The following is an 11,047-nucleotide window of genomic DNA, read 5'->3' as shown; positions in this document are numbered from 1 at the left end:
GAAAATGATAATTCTTTAAATGGGTCCGTGTTGTTATTTGCTATGATGTGGTTAGTATATTTTAGACTTATGAGGTTTATTTGCCCCTTGGTAACATTGTTTCTTTCTTCGATTATGGAAGACGTCACAGTGATAGCAGAAATGACACTCTGTAAAGTCACCGGATTAAATATTATTTTTTTTATTTTGCAATTTCAGACATTAAATACTTGCCCTATCATGGTACAAAAATCATTCTTCTCTAAAAAAGAAAAAAAAGGTGTAGACATACTTTGCTAACTAATGTTACTATAGATTACATTTATCACAGCAAATGTACCATGTCTGTTCGGTATTAAAAGTGTAGAATGCCGGCCATTAGCATAAAGCGAGAGGTTATCGAATTATTATTTTTTTTTATGTCTCAGACATATTTAACGGAAACCGATCTATAACAAGCTTTGCTTTTAGAGAAATACATTTCACGTAAAAGTCCACATAGCATGTTTTATTGTTAAATACAAAATTACTGGAGGTCATTTAACTCAATTTGACTGCATTGAAAATAACTACGTTGCAAGTGTACACATTCTTGTGGTTCTATTTTTCCAATTCTAATTGTTTCTATTGTTTAGTATGTATATACCGGTATTAAGGTATCTTTACGTCCATATTTTCTGTTGTAGATGTGTTCTGATATAGGAAAAATGTGTTGATTGAATTTCCCTCTTTTAAACCTTTACCAGTAGACTTCCAGGACTTGTTTATTCATTTGAAGGTACGTCGTATTTTCTTACGTAGCATTTCCGTAATAAATTTATGATATAAATATGTGTGCACATCAGCCTTTGTCATTTCGGTGCTTTTATTGCTGACTATGCGGTATGGGCTTTACTCATGGTTGAAGGTCGTATGATGACCTATAAATGATAATGTATGTGTAGTTTGATCTCTTGTTGTCTCATTGGCAATTATACCACATCTTCTTTTTTATATTAAGTGTTATTTGACGTTTTTTGTTAACTTATAAGATTTTGTGCCTTATGTTGCATTTTGCTGTGGGGTTGTTAGTTTCTCTGCAACTTTTTGAATACCCTCTTTGTATCTATCGTCTAATTATTTTCAAAAACAATGTCCTTTTTTAAATTTTTTTAGAGAGTGCACTTGCAAATACTGAAAATGTAGGACCACACCAAAGTTTGCGTTAAATTGACCTAAACACGAATAAAGACACATATATTTTGATATTCCTCTCTGAAGTTCCTTTGATTTGGAGAAAGTTGAACAATCCATTTTACTTTGTAAAACGCGTTTTTTTTCAATGAATATTTCTTAAGAACTCTTCTTTTCCATACAAGTAATATATATTTAACACTTGGTAAATATAAGAGATGCCACAATGTTTCCATAAACGCTATTATTTATACGGAAATAAAATAAAACTGTACAACACGAAAGCGCCAACTTGCAACATAATTGAACAAAGTCATTTTTTCACGTATTTGCGATTCACCTAGTATAATTTTCTTTTAAAAAGTTTGTTTATGAATACAAAATCTGTTCCTTTTGGAACAACTATTCTATATATTTAATTCCGACAGAAACACATACTGGGTTATCACATCTTTAGTGAATGCTGACGCTGTAATTGGTAAAACGTCATCACGTTGTAACACCTACGGATCTATGTGGGTTAATAGATGTAATATTCGATCATTACTTCATGTCTATTGTTGACGTCATTTTTTGAAAGGTCCCATGTGCAATCAACCCGTTATTACTACTGACTCCTACGATCACTAGAGGGTTAGTATAACCTATAGGACATTAGGAATTCGATATGTGTTTACGCATTTTACGAACACTCTTTGGATCCGTAGCAAATCATATAACTTTCGTTTCATTGTAAATATCATTCCTGAACAAATCAAAGTAAAAGAACTTTTGATTACAAATGAAAAGAACGGAACAAGTCTTAAAGGAATCGTCATAAGAGCATATTTTAGATACAAGCTGCTTCAAATTTTTAGTTCAAATGTCCGTTTACTTTATTTCCCCAAATGTCGAATATCAGGAGCCAGAAGATAATGACTAAGAATGTAAAGTACAATTTTATCTATAGATTGAAATAAAAAGTCGACGTTTATTTAAAGTAAAATAAAATCCGTCTCTTTTGTTTTCAATTCTTACGTCGAAGTTTTAATTTATAGATACAATTTATATATTTTCAAATATTTTAAGAAACAGGCAAAGTTGATTTAATATGTAATTTGAATTAATGGTAATTTTCTGACTTAAGCGAAATACTAGTTTTACACATCCTACTGTAGATCATATTTTTTATTGCTGTTACTTTAAGGAATATTGATCGAATCATATCTTCAACTTTGGCTAAAACATATAAATAATATGAAATATATTTCCCCTAATCTTTGATTGTCTCTCCGAAGTCTAATACAAGAGTTTTTTATAATCTGGAAACTTCTCCTATTATAGTTAATGTATACCTCATAAGGCAAAGGAAAAGGATAAAGCTTACGCAAAAAATAGTTGAAATTGGTAAAACAAAGTAATGAGTTATACAAAGGTATATGTATACTTTTCCCAATGAAGAGGTGGATATCTGGAATTTACTCACCATATTTTCTCCCATTAAAGTAAATTCTTAAGGGCGTAACTTGATATGATGCAAAGGTCGAACGCTAACAATTTGGGGACAGATGCTTGATACAGTCTGAAATTTACCTTCCTCGACTTCTTATGTATTATCATCTTCTGTGCATAATTTGATTTCGTATTAATTGTGTGTTCTGACTTTACTTCAGCAATTTGATTTACAAAAGTTGTTAACACTATCGTGAAGTGACTTTTTAATCATAACCGATTCACTGAATATTGCCTGGCATGTACAATATATGAAGCAAGAAAATATAAATAATCCAAAGTTACTCCTTATAGTAATGAGGTAATTTGTTTTAGTGTTACAATTACTGTAGTAGAGTGCAACATGAACTTATAACTCAGTGATAATGAAATTAAAATTCAGTACAGTATTATTATCTTATTTTTTGTTTGAAACCAGTAAATCTCTAAACCAATCATTAATTTGTTCCTCTGTTGTTTTATTATTGTTTCTGAGAGGAAAGAATTTTGATTAACTAAATATTGGTGGTTGGTGTATCGCCCTATCATTTGGAAAGTATTTCATTAACTCTATCTTATATTTTAAAATTTGTTGCATTATTAGATCTATAAGTGATTGGATAAAATCCTACCCCTAAATCACACACCCTTTCCTGTTGAAAGAGTTATCGGCTGAAATATTGTATTTTGTTCATTTTGTCTTTCAATTAAGACAACATATGTAAAGAAAATTTGAATTAAACACATAATAAATTTCATAAAAGCTGAATATTTGAAAGCCAAGGATTTATAAGAACAGAAACATTTGAAATACTTTATGACCAAAATGGACATTAATTAGCCAAATCCATCTGAGGTCAATTTTCCGGATTGAGTTGAAACCTAAGTTTCAAATAATTTCAAATTTTATAAAGAGACAATAAATATTAGAAGATGTGATATGAGTGTCAAAGAGAAAACTCTCCATCCAAGTCACAATTTATTAAAGTAAACCATTATCCATCCAAGTCACAATGTGTAAATGTTAACAATTATTCATCCAAGTCACAATTTGTTAAAGTAAACTATTATCCATTCAAGTCAATGTGTAAATGTTAACAATTATTCATCCAGGTCACAATTTGTTAAAGTAAACCTAAACATGCTAAATGGTTTCATTTTACAAATTGTCACATGGTTCGAGAGTTGTCTCATTCGCACTCATATCCCATCCTCTCCGAGTAGAGTGGAAATTCTGTTTTTTTTTAGTTTTAACTATATATTTTTGGGGTTTTATGTTTTCAGTTTCCTTGATGTTGTTCTTCTTTTTCAACTTGTGCTATTTTCGCCCCCTTTTATATGTATCTGTTTCCCCCCTGAAATTCTTTTTTCTTTCATTGTTTTGCTACTAAAAATGAATGTTCCACCTTTTAACGAAAGAAATCTATATTTATAGATAATATTGAACAAAAATCAATAAAATTCACTTTACGCTTTTCTTTTTTTTCTGTTTTGTCTTGACATTGTCAGTTTGTTTGCGACGTGTAAGTTTGAGTGACCCTTTTGGTTTAATTCGCCTCTTTTTTATGAATATATTTATATTATATTGTTTGAACTCAAAATCTGATATAAAAACATCATGTCCAGCCGAATAACGTATAAATTATTACAATGATTAAGAATATAAACAAGGTTACACCCCAAACTTTATGAAATCGCTTAAATCTCATATAGACAGTACCAGGTGTGTTGACATAATAAACATGCATTATCCGCGTTTCAAAACTACATAGAATCAAATTTCGCGATCGCAAACAGGTCTTGGTCGTTAAAAAATACCGAATCTTGTAAGTTAGGACACATATCGTATCGGTCAAACAATTCGTAAGGTAAACGTTAAAATTTAAAAAAAGATTTCAGTGGTATAATTCAGAAACAGATTTTATCTTTGAAGCCCCTTTGGAGTACCTCCTGCAATAAAAAGTCGATATGATATGAACATATACAAACGTTACGTATTAATTGAGATACGCAATTCGATTAAACAGAGGATATGTTATTATTGCGAAATAAAAATTTGACTTTTGGGATTTAAAAATCATTAGAATTTTCAAAGATTTCAGTTTGAAGTTGTCCATTTGTTAAATATATAAAGGTATCAAAAGAGGGACGAAAGATACCAAAAGGACAGTCAAACTCATCAATCTAAAATAAACTGACAACGCCATGGCTAAAAATGAAAAAGACAAACAAACAACAGCACACATGAAACAACATAGAAAACTAAAGAATAAACAACACGAACCCCACCAAAAAACTAGGGAAGAGTAAGCAGATCCTGCTCCACATGTGGCACCCGTCGTGTTGCTTATGTGATAACAAATCCGGTAAATAGTCTAATTCGGTAGGTTACATTCATGAAAGGGAAATGGATTGTAGTTACGACGTAAGGAACATATCCGATATCATTTGTGAAACGGTTATTCCATAACGGTCAACCAACTCGTGATGGCGTCCATAAAATTTACGAAGGGATGATTTCAACTTCACCATTTGGAACTCTTGGTTTAATAGCTTCATTGTCAATTTCTAGATTTAAGTCAAGATATTAGGCCGACTTAACTGTATCTGTAGTATCCTTTTTCTCTAGCTCGATGGGATAGATGCGTTCCACATAGTCACCAAATTTTGAATTATTTAGTGAAAGAACATCATCTATATAGCGGAAAGTAGAGTTAAAGGATATTGCTAACTTCTAATCTTTCTTCCTAAGAAGTTCCTGCATGAAGTCAGCCTCATAATAATAAAGAAATAAATCGGCAAGTAGAGGGGCACAGTTTGTTCCCATTGGAATGCCGACAGTCTGTTGAAAAACACGTCCTCCGAATGTAACAAATATGTTGTCAATCAAGAAATCAAGCATCTTGATAATATCAATAACTTTAACATTACAAAGATTGTTGTGGACATTTTGCAGTAGATCTTCTAAATTTTTAAGAATCCACATCTAATATGAATCCATTTTGAATAAACGTCATCAACACATTCTGAATGGCAGTTTCTATGTATGTTGCATTGGCGTTTGTTTTTGTCGCACTTCAGTGGTCATGTTGTTTCGTTGTTTTCCTCTTATAATTAAAGTATTATCCTTGGTTTTACTTTTAAATCCAAGCGTGTACATGGATGAAATCAGATTAAATAATGTATCAATTTCATACTATTTTCAAAATTTTTTTATAAAACATGATATCAATGCATAAAGCTAGCTAATACTGTTGATAGCTCCTTGGATGATCATAAAAAGTATTGCATATTGTTTTTCCCAGTTACGTCATCGGCACGACATGAAAATCATATTACACTTATTTTTAAGTATTATCATGGATCGTTCGCTTAAGGCAAACACAGATTCAGAAGACCGATAAATATGACGTGGCAATACAATACAGACATTAGATTTGATGATCAAATTACATATACTTTGCAGAGATAAGACACATTTTCACTTCTTCTGTGGGGATAAACACATTCAATTTAATATACTACCTGAGTGTATGATTTTGAACATCGCAGCACGTTTTGTTCAGAATGTTCTGTTAGCCTGCTTGGAAGACTGTAAGAATCTACAATCGATAATTTTACATGATCTTTATCTTATAATTAAGATTTGTTTATGTCACATCTAGATATGTGTTTGAAAGCCATTAGCACATATGTCAATTAATTAAATCACAACTTCTAACCAGATAGAGCTATGTCACGCCACATGCGTGACTATATTCTACACAGTCCTTGCCTAAACTTCTTTGTCAGATTCTCAACAGACTACTTCCGTATTGACTTACAAAGAAATCAGTTCCTAAGCAGAACTGTATTAATAGTACAAAGGAATCAGTTCCTATGCAGAGCTGTATATAGACATAATCTTCTGGATCAATACGTGCATGAAAGAAAAGTACATGTGAAATTCAAATGATGTACCTTCTAAAAAGTTGCTGCAAGAGACCATAAGAAAAGGATATGTATAGATATATTAAAATCAAAGGGTCGTGGATTTTGTTCCTGTGCAACTAAGAATTAAAATGTTTCTGTTTTTCTGTTGTTTGCCTAGAACGAATGTGTTTCCCTTGCTTTTGGTTTTTAACCAGATTTGTTTTCTCTTAATCGATGTATGACTTTTGAACAGAGGTGTTCTACTGTTTCCATTATTCATCGATGATCAAATCTCGTATATCCGTTAACATAAGATCAAGAAAATTGCAAGAATCTAAAAAAACTCAAAATTGTGAGTCGATTTGGTAAGCTGTACATGCATCATTCAAAATGTTAATACACACTTTTTGAAATGATACAACCGAGAATATGATACAATCGGGAAAATTAACCAATCAGACGACTCTTCTGCTATCTAAAGATTTGGACCTGAAATACATGTCACTTTAACCATTTGTCATACATATTTGAATAAGAAGACTTCTTTTGGAAATTTTATAACTTTAACCATACCAATTTATTTGCACCAGATGCCGACCAGGAATGTCTCTTCGGTGATGTTCGAGGCCTCAATATTTGTAAATCAAAAGCTCACTAAAATATAAAGAGCATCTAAACCAAATAAGAAAAACAACATATCAGTAGGATCCCTAAAAAAAGTGCCTAACTTCGAAAATAGCATTTACCAAAATAAACTAATATAAAAAGAGGGAACATGGAAATATGTAATTGTTTACAGATAAAGTTAAAATATCTCTACTGTGTGCTTTTAAGTACATTACAGACACAAGTCTGTCGTGACATAATTTCACATACATGTACAACATTTTTCAATATTCTAAGCAACTAAATAAAACTACTGTTTTTTTTTCAGTTGATCATTGTCTATGTTTTTTGGAGGAGGGCAATACATTTGATAGACTATATATATATTTATTGGCTTTCATATAGGTTCGAATCTAAGAACTATTGATGCAAATAAACGATTTTGTCGTACGTATGCACCACTAACCTACAATAATCTTAGGCGAAAACAATACTTGACGTGTAAATAATAGAGTGATATGTATATATCAGTTTTTAGATAGACTGGCTATTGGATGTTCTTGGTTCATTTAATGTTAATCAAAAATTATACAACCCATCATATAGTTAACATTATATTTACAAATCGGTTTGGATTAATAAGTCTATAATAACATGACATGAAACCGATTTATTTGACTGACAGTCTAGAATCGAATCAGTTGTTTTGTTATTTCATGACCTTTTGGTTAATGTTGTAATCACTTACAATGTTATCGTTAACTCCATCAAAACCGGGTTGGTTTCATATCTTAAAATTGTCATAGAAATAAACCTTAGTTAAGATTCAAATGTTAAAATTTCATTTAAAAGAAACATTCTATGAGCGTATTTCAGGGCTTGTATGTAGTACTATTATTTCTGAAATAACGGATTGATGCTTAAAAATTAACTTTAAATAAAGATTCTTGGAACAAAATACAAGTCATCGCTTTTAAATTTTTATAAGCAACCGCATAATTTAGGGAATGCAATTGAATATGAAAAACAACTCATCAGAGAAAATACTGCTTAAACTTTGGTCTGAGAGATGAAAATTTCTTCTTCATAAGACTAATCTCTGGTGCTCAAAAACGAACACTACATCGAGCAAATAGTTCAAAGTTTATAAATTTCAGAACTATTTATTGATCACAACGATATACAACTCTTAAATGATTAACATTATTTACATTATTCGTCGAAAAATACGTTTGGGATATTTCAAACCTTGAAAAGCCATCAAGAGTTGGTTTACCGTTATGAAATATCTACTTCAAAGATGACGACAGATATGTTTTAATTCTCGTTACCTTAATCTCCGCATAAGACGCATTACCGAATTTATGTATATTTGATGTTTATCTCAGTTTTAGTTTGTAACCCGTATTTGTTTTCTCTCAGTCAATGTATGACTTTCGAACAGCCGTATACTACTGTTTCCTCTTTTTATGCTTCAATAAGCAACACCATGGACACCAAAAGAGAACCAGGATTCGCTAACATCATTTAAACTCTACAATAATTGCCACTATTATTTGGTTACTCATATGAATAAACATATTTAGTATTTACAGAATTTCTTATATATCAGTATTCAAATTACTGCACTGATTTGCAGTAGCTATAAGTATTTCATGATATGGTACATTTTTTCCTAAGTATGTAGCTATTGGTCAATCTTAATAATAGAATATGTTATATTATGACATTTCTTTAATAAGTTTAACATTAATTGTATGTCGCGCTGTGTATCTTTTTCTATGACATATCTCTATAAACTTGAAAGAAAGTTGAACGAAAAAATACAAAAGCACTGAAAAGTCAAACTGCTAATCAAATTCAATATAACTTAGTTTATTAGCACTTGGTCTATTCAAAAACAATTCATTGCAGTTTACAATGCTTGACGTCAGTGTCCTTGATTTTACACTGGCATTATTCCTACCTTTTCATTGACACATTGGAAACCTGCAGTTTACTTAACAATGCAATAATTATCGATTTAAAATCTTCATCTCGCCACCAAATATTAATTGGCTTTCTTCCGTTAAATTAAAGTGTTAAATTTCTCCACTGTATGCCAATTTACGATTTCTAATATTTGGTGTCCATTGCCAGTTATATGGAGAAAACATGTCAGGAATGCACTTTTTGTGCATCAAAGTCAATACTAATTTCTTGTTATTTTGTATCAAACTTACCCTCTATAAATGTACTCTATCGCAGTTTAATATCTGGTGCAAGAAAATTAGTACCGTTAATTTCATTACTACCACTGGGTCGATGCCTCTGCTGGTGGACTATTAGTCCCCGAGGGTATCACAAGCCCAGTAGCCAGTACTTCGATACTGGCATGAAAATACGGATTTTTTTGTGTTATTCAAATTTGCTGTTACTAAATGATAGAAATTATTATAAATTAAGGAATGTATATCCCTCATGCAAAGCTCTGATTCCTTTCACGAATTTGGCTATACATTTTGGACCTTTTGGATTATAGCTCTTCATCTTTTATATAAGCTTTGGATTTCAAATATTTAGGCCACGAGCATCACTGAAGAGACATGTATTGTCGAAATGCGCATCTGGTGCAAGAAAATTAGTACCGTTAATTTTATTAATACGTTACGAGTTGCCTTGGTTAGCAAGTCCGCGGTATTTTAATAGAGATAGAAAGTACTGCTTCTTATTTTGTTGATTTCTATGGTGTTGCTGTTTATCTCTGTAAACTAACACCTAAAAAATAAAAGTGAATTAATTTTATTTTATCAAAAAGTTAGGGAATAAAAAATGTGACAAATAACGAGCATTATTTGTCACTAATGACAAATCAATAATACAAGTTGAGTAAAATATGTGTATGTATTTGTATACCTTTGGGAGACGTCGTCTAACTTAATGAATAGATAGTAATGTATTACTCTGGTAAAAGACTTGAAGTGAATCTGAAAGACAGTGTTTTCATATGGGAATGCTTTAATTGAAGATCTATGGATGGTTCTTCAACATTCGGTCTGCAATATTTGTTATTTCTATGTTCGATTTAATAACAGTTAAAACTTTCTTTCGTATGAGATAATAATGGTATCATTTACAAACGAATGCGTGGAAGGGGGTTTGTGGTATGAATGAGTGTCACGGACACCAAGTTACCCGTCCTTTTCATTTATTTATTCATTTTGTTTCAAATTCAAACGAAAACATACTCATGATATATGTTTATAAAACATATATTTGGATATTCAATGGTTGGCAAAATAGTTTCGACACATATCTGAAGCATTTACGGTAGTTGTGTTAATTGCAAAGGTGACAAAAGTATCATATAATTTTCAGATACTTAGGATTTGATCAGCAACCTGGTCATATATTTCTGGTCAAGTGATGATATATAATTCAGCCGGAAGTAGTGACCCATTCGAGCGGCTGTGTTTTGTATCTGCGACTTTTTGTGTGTCTTTGGCTCTTATAACGTGACTTTGTACTTTAAAAGATCCCGTCAGCATGATATTGTTCTATTATATGTCATTATGATATATTTCAATTATGAAATTAGAAAATACGTTGAACCACAAACGTCAAAATTATTCAATCGCGTAGTGGAATGAACTATTTGTGGATTCGTTAAATTATATATAACTTTTAGACTATTTCAAATCTCGATCTATTTCTGAAATTACTTCTTACATACTTTTGATTTTTTATCCATGTATGCTAACATTGCCCATGTGAAATTTTAAAATTGTTTGTATATACATTTAACGAAAAAATAAATGTGACATATAAAAATTTTCTGACGTCAGACCGGAATCAATGAATGTGTTTGTAGATAGATGTTTTTGTGTTCTGTTAAATTGTTCCTTTTAAAATTGTTACCCGATGATGT

General features: G+C 31.2%; 1 protein-coding gene across 1 annotated transcript in view; it reads left to right on the top strand.

Moving 5' to 3' along the window:
- Positions 1-605: 605 nt before the first annotated feature.
- LOC143048069 (suppressor of lurcher protein 1-like) overlaps positions 606-11,047 on the top strand; it is a 330,279-nt gene continuing 319,837 nt past the window's right edge. The window contains exon 1 of the mRNA XM_076221514.1: positions 606-757. The gene's annotated coding sequence lies outside the window, so the exon portion shown is untranslated. The remainder of the gene's footprint in view (positions 758-11,047) is intronic.

The sequence above is a fragment of the Mytilus galloprovincialis genome, chromosome 10 (assembly GCF_965363235.1).
Source record: "Mytilus galloprovincialis chromosome 10, xbMytGall1.hap1.1, whole genome shotgun sequence".
NCBI lineage: Eukaryota > Metazoa > Mollusca > Bivalvia > Mytilida > Mytilidae > Mytilus > Mytilus galloprovincialis.
This window is presented reverse-complemented; position numbering and strand designations above follow the sequence as displayed.